This window comes from Stigmatopora argus, chromosome 1 (assembly GCF_051989625.1).
Source record: "Stigmatopora argus isolate UIUO_Sarg chromosome 1, RoL_Sarg_1.0, whole genome shotgun sequence".
Classification (NCBI taxonomy): Eukaryota; Metazoa; Chordata; class Actinopteri; order Syngnathiformes; family Syngnathidae; genus Stigmatopora; species Stigmatopora argus.
In genome coordinates this window covers 12,516,080-12,522,079 of record NC_135387.1, presented here as the reverse complement: position 1 = coordinate 12,522,079, position 6,000 = coordinate 12,516,080, and the positions used below count along the sequence as shown (strand labels likewise).

General features: G+C 40.3%; 1 protein-coding gene across 1 annotated transcript in view; it reads right to left on the bottom strand.

The window, feature by feature from the left end:
• Nucleotides 1-849: 849 nt before the first annotated feature.
• The window catches only part of LOC144072096 (homeobox protein Hox-C10a-like), a 49,793-nt gene continuing 44,642 nt past the window's right edge, over nucleotides 850-6,000 (bottom strand). Inside the window, exons 5-6 of the mRNA XM_077597548.1 lie at nucleotides 4,455-4,578; nucleotides 850-2,266 (exon numbers count right to left, since the gene is read on the bottom strand). The gene's annotated coding sequence lies outside the window, so the exon portion shown is untranslated. The remainder of the gene's footprint in view (nucleotides 2,267-4,454; nucleotides 4,579-6,000) is intronic.

The following is a 6,000-nucleotide window of genomic DNA, read 5'->3' as shown; positions in this document are numbered from 1 at the left end:
TTTTGAGAGTAATTTTTCAAGAAACAGTTGTCATATGATTTTTCTTATATTTTTAATATTAATTTTCAATTTAAAATGAATTTGGTTTTTGTTGTCAAAAGACAAAAACCCTGTATGACTTAATTCCAATTTAAATATGTTTTTACGTGTCCCATAAAATTTAATAAATGGTAGAACTACGCATGTAAAGCAGGATAATGCAATTCCCTCAAACTTTACCACGTACAACCAGATTTCCACATCACTCTCTCATTTATACATTCTGTAAAACAACTTTCTACTTAGAAAAAAAAGCGTGTGGTGTTGAGACCTATACTCTGGGACCAGTTATGTCAAATAAACAAATATGCCACGCAGAATATTTGGGATTTAGTTTTTTGAGTGTTCCAACTTTTTCAATATTGTGATATGGTGTTTGAAAAAAAAATCCCAAATGATCCCAGTAAAAAAAACATTATTTGTGTCAGTAAACACAAGGTCATTAGTGGCTGACCCCTTCTAGTTTGCTGCAGAGCCTGAACTGGAAAGCTAACATGCGCCCCTCTCAAGAGGGGAGGCCAGCCCTGACTTGCAGCACCTCAATTTGGCTTTTGTGAAGGAAGAGGCGAGGCATCCTGTCATGGCGCCCGCTGGGTTTAGAACTCGTGCTCGGAGTGTTCCAAAGGCTTCGTGATTAATGGCGGGGAACTCAGAGGGGGGAGCCAGGGAGACACTTTCAACGGAGGGAATGTGCAACTTGAATGCACAATTGTAAGGAGTTGGTCAAAGCATGCTTGAGTGGGGGTGCGGTTATCTTTTGGAAGGCGGCCGAGGAAGCGTTCAATGTAAAAAAATAATGATCACAAGTCATTCCAAGCAGGTGTTGCCTTTATTAAGTATATACGGCATTAGAGAATCTGTGGAGAACTCTATCAAAGGATTGGTTCACTTGAAAAAATAATTTACATAATTGACACACGCGCTCTCCTGCATATTCCACATTCAAACATGGTTCTATTTACATCACATAGTAATTAGAGAAAGAGGCCTAAACATGCAGCCATATTCCAACATCCAGAGAAATAGAAAAAACATTGTACCTGTTTTGCATGCAGGTGGGATTAGCTGTAATTCTGCTTTAAATATGACCGGTTCATGTACGGTAGTTGAATTCAATTGTGTCATTTTGGTGTGCTTTGAGATTTAAGATGATGGATGCTAATGAGCGAGAGTAAATGAATCATTGAAATGAAGATGGCCGCTAATAGGCCCCAAGGCCACTTTGGAATATGATGATGTGGGTTTGTATCAGAGGGCCATGGTAGCATGAAACAAGTATTGCATTTAGGGGATGACAGTGGTGTCTTGAGATCTAAATGACTAATTTGCAATTGTTTTGATTTGTGACAAGACACCCTTTTATTTTTATTTTTTGCTTTGATTACAAGGACGAAGTGGACACACGAGTGCTGCATGGTAACATGATGCACAAACTCTTCAATTTATTACATTGTCTTTAATATTATTACTGTTTTTATAAAGAGCAGCATTCGCAGACCTGTGTTTTGTTTAAAAATGTTCATAGTGGATTTAAAATATATATAAATATGGGTGCCCTATTCCTTATGTCAATACACCATTACACCGTGCACAATATTTTCTGGAATTTGCTGGCCTGGCGACGAATATTTTGTTTTTTCCACACTAACAGCCACATGAAGTATTAGTAGCTGTGCCATTTACCTTACAGTTGGTGGAGTTGAACAGTGGTGATGAGAGTGATGGAGAGTTTTGGTAAACAATTCATGTTGTGTTCAGACTATATGTATCTAAATGACTTAATGATCTGTGAACAGAAGCCCCCTTTGCCTGTTGTTCCTTATTTTTTCGTTATTACGATAACGAATGAGGTCTGGTCTTGGTCTCTGAATTAAAACTTTAGTCAAAAACAAGACTTACTCCAGTCCAATTTACAGTATATTGCCCCCTCTAAATTATGTTTTTTTTACCGGTACATCTCACTAGTCTAAAAAATACCGTAAAAATGAGTTGATGTGCGGCGCTCAAAGTGAACCAAATGAATAATCCATGTACTGGAACAATCGGACACATCGATGGGATGTGCAAAGATGATTGGCCCGCATCCAACTTATTTTGGTTTGTCCTCTTTTTCCTCATCATGCGGTTTGGAAGCAGATCTTGAGCTGGAAATATCCGAGCGTCAGGCCTGTTGCCATTTGGGACTTTCTTCTTCAGCTGGTCGCTTGCGAAGGTCACTCTCCGCTTGCTGGTAAGATGAGCACATACAAGAAAAACTTGTAACAATTCTATCACAAAAGAGGTGTTAGATCTCGACGATGAGTGCGGGACCCGCATCTCTTCCTGCGTCTTCAGTCACACTTGAGACGTACGGCGAGTCAACCTGTCCACTGTATCGTCCGTTTGGGAAAGTTTGCCTCCTGAAGCAACAGTCTGAGGAAAAACATCTGACGCCACTACGGCTGCCTGACAGGCCACATTAATCATTGGCGACACGCACAGGCAGACCTGCCACAGCCTCTTCTCAGTCACTTAAACGCTACCTTGGGACATCCGGTGAAAATAACCACCATTAGAGATTCCATTGGACATGTATGTTGATAGCAGTATCGCATACTGGGGGTGATGGGTACTTAACAAGGCCAAGTGGCATTAGACTAAGAACTGCAACTCTTAGTAGCAAAGCAGCATCCGATAATCACGCTGTTTAGGTGGACAGAATAATTTTACTGTCATTGCAACAAGTAAGCGACAACAAAAAGCTAAAGTCCAAAACAGTGCAAGATCAAAATTTCACCAAAGGCCTCTGTGCATATTGCCCTTCATTTCACTCTCTACACTTCAAACTGCACCCCTATCCACAAACCTTCATTAAATATGGAAATAATGCCACCATGCTAGGCTGCATTTTGTAAATTTCTTAAATTCAAAGTGCCACATTTTAGGCTATAATTCCTAAATTACGTTTTGCTGGAGAAACTGGAATCAAAACAATTCTTCCTTCAAGCCGAGCTGAGACAGGTCTTGCAATACAAACATGCTACAAAATGATCCTAATGGTTCACGCCAGCCAAGTCACTAGGTGGGTTCGTGCCTCAACGTGCCAACCTGCTCCATTTTGGACATGATATTCAAAGAAGTTTCAACTGACGTACATAATTACACACCGACTGTAAAGGCCAACGTGGCCGAAAATATTGTGTCTTTGGCAGCTTGGCTGAGGTCACTCTCTCAAATGCAAGACCTCACAAACCAGCGAAATCTGTGCAGACTAAACAACCGGTTCGCTTCCAAGCGGACCGTGGTGCGGTTCGCTTTATGTGTGAAAGCGACCACACAGTGTTTCGGACTAAATCACACAGCTATTTGAATGTGACAGACTTCCGTTGCCACGAGCATTATGGGAAAAATTGTTTGTTTAGCAGCACATCTACTAACACGTGTCGGCGTTCGACATGGAGCGATGAGGAGACGGAATGTCTTCTAGCTATTTACACCTAAAGTCCATGTTGCATCAATATACTCTGATTCTGTCCCACAAACGTTTGTAGTTGGATTAACCATATCAATATGGAGCTCTGCTTATTTTTGTATTTTACTCCATGTTTGCACATTCGTAGGATTGTTGGCAAATCCTAGGTTCTTTGTAAAAATTGCAATGTGAAAAGGAACCGTACCAAAACCGTCTGGACCAAATAAGCGAAATATGGACTTTCCTGGTTTGAATACACCCTTACAAAGTGTAAACAGTTAATCGCAGTCAGGTGCTGTGTTTGTGCAGAAACCTTATTGGTGTCACTGTTCAGCAACAGTTTGAATGAGTGTAAACCCAATTGGCCCTTTGTAGAATTGGTTTGACAGCCTAATCTAGGACTTAAAGCATTTTGAGAGGCTCCCGACAACTCAAAATCAATTGAAATTAATCTCCAGTTCTTCCCCGAACCAACACACATAGCTTGGCCTTCCCTCAGATTCATGAATTCCTAACCAATCAATGAACCCACTAACCAGGTCTTATTATTCATTCATTCATTTTCTGAAGCGCTTATCCTCACAATGGTGGCAGGGGGTGCTGGAGCCTATCCCAGCTGAACCTGAATCAATGACCAGCCAATCGCAGAGCACAAGGAGACAAAGGACAACCATTCACACTCACACGCATACCTAGGGACAATTTAAAGTGTTCAATCAGCCAATCTTGCCTGTTTTGGGATGTGGGAGGAAATCAGGCTACCCAGAGAAAACCCACGGAAGCCTGAGAACATGCAAACTCCACACCGTGAGTACTGACCTAGGATCAAACCCTCGACCCCTAGACTCATAAAGCATCCAGTTAAATGACATTACATTCTTACAGATTGTTCCACCTCAAGTTTAGCACTTTTAATTTATATGGAAAAGTTCGCCATAAAACAAACAAACAAATACATATTTACCAAATTGCTTCAACGCGTGTCTGTGGGTTGATCCAGGAAAAGGTTGCTCGTGATTGGCTCGAAGGCTGCAAAATAAACTTCCCAATCTTGAGCTCCAAATCCAGCCAGCATCCCAAACAACATTCTAGAAGGAAATAACAATACAATATAAAGGGTCTTCAGTTCACTCCTTCATTGTGACAGAGCCCACTATTGGCTGAGCTCCTGAATTGTTGCAGAGGAAAGGGAAGTAAAGGCACAAGAAATTAAACTAAAAATATGTGAGCACACATAAATCAGCCAAGGATTTGCAATAACCACGTGGGGAAAAATTGAACAATATTTACCAAGAGGCAGCCAGGGTCACGTGATTGTCAGCCGTCCAATGGATTAGCGGTGGAGGACCAAAGTCATCTGCTGCCAATTTGACGCTCGTGTGCTTTTTCCCCCGGATAACATGGTCATCACAAGAAGAGTAGCAGTCTTTGCTCATCTAGTGTTTTTTTTTTTTTGGGGGGGGGGGATTAGAAAAAGGGTGGGGGCATATTCGGCAACACAATGAGCGGAGTACGCGCAGAAGGATGGGTGACGTCATCGCGAAACGACAGAGAGGAGGTTGTTTTTTTCTGTTCGGTTGTAGTGACTGATATTTAATCGCCTTTTTTAAAATTGAGATGTCGTATTAAAATGCACACTATCGGCGTTCGTTTAGGTGGTACGTTTTTTTACTTATTACGATTAATCGTTGTGGATCGAAAGGTGGGCGTCGAAAAGGAAAATCATTTGGAATGAAGAAAATAATATTTTCATTGTGGTATTGTGATTCGTTCTCATGCATTTGTAAAATTTGCCTTAAAGATGCCCTTCTCTGAGTAGACCATTAAATGATTTTTTTTTTCGTTTATGTAGAATTAAACATCTTTTAAAGACCATTTTCGATGGCTGGATTTATAATTTCATTTTTGTTTTTGTTTCCTAACACTCACATGTAATGACCAAATCTGATTTCAATATGCTTGCCTGGGAGTGGCCAACAAAGGCTTGTATCTCGAGTGCACAAGACAAAGGAGTGAATCACCTCAGAGCTTCCCGAGGCATAAATCCATGTTGACTACAATAAAAGAAAGTCCCTGTGTATGTGGCGCGGGTGTATTTTGTTTTCTCTTTTTTCGTGGAACAGAATAAATTGTCAGCCACTGCAGTAAAGTATATTTGCCCGTACCCCCTACCTCCAGAAAAAATAGATGCATTATGTGTTGAAGAAATTGTCGTTGAAAATGGTTACAATCAATTAGATTCACGTTGTAAGTTTTTTTTAAAAAAAGCAATTTTGAATACCAAGTATGTATTCATTTGACATAATTAAGGAATCCATATTTTTTAAAACACTTTTCAACTATTAATCTATTTAAGAATATCCATTTAAAATGAAATATTCTTTAACCAAATTCCAATTGAAAGCCTATCCAAAAATTCCCTCTGCACATTCAAGTCCACAATCTAAAATACAAACGTTCCTGCTTTGGTTCCCATTGTGTTTGTTGCAGCTGTTCCTGAATATGGGAAA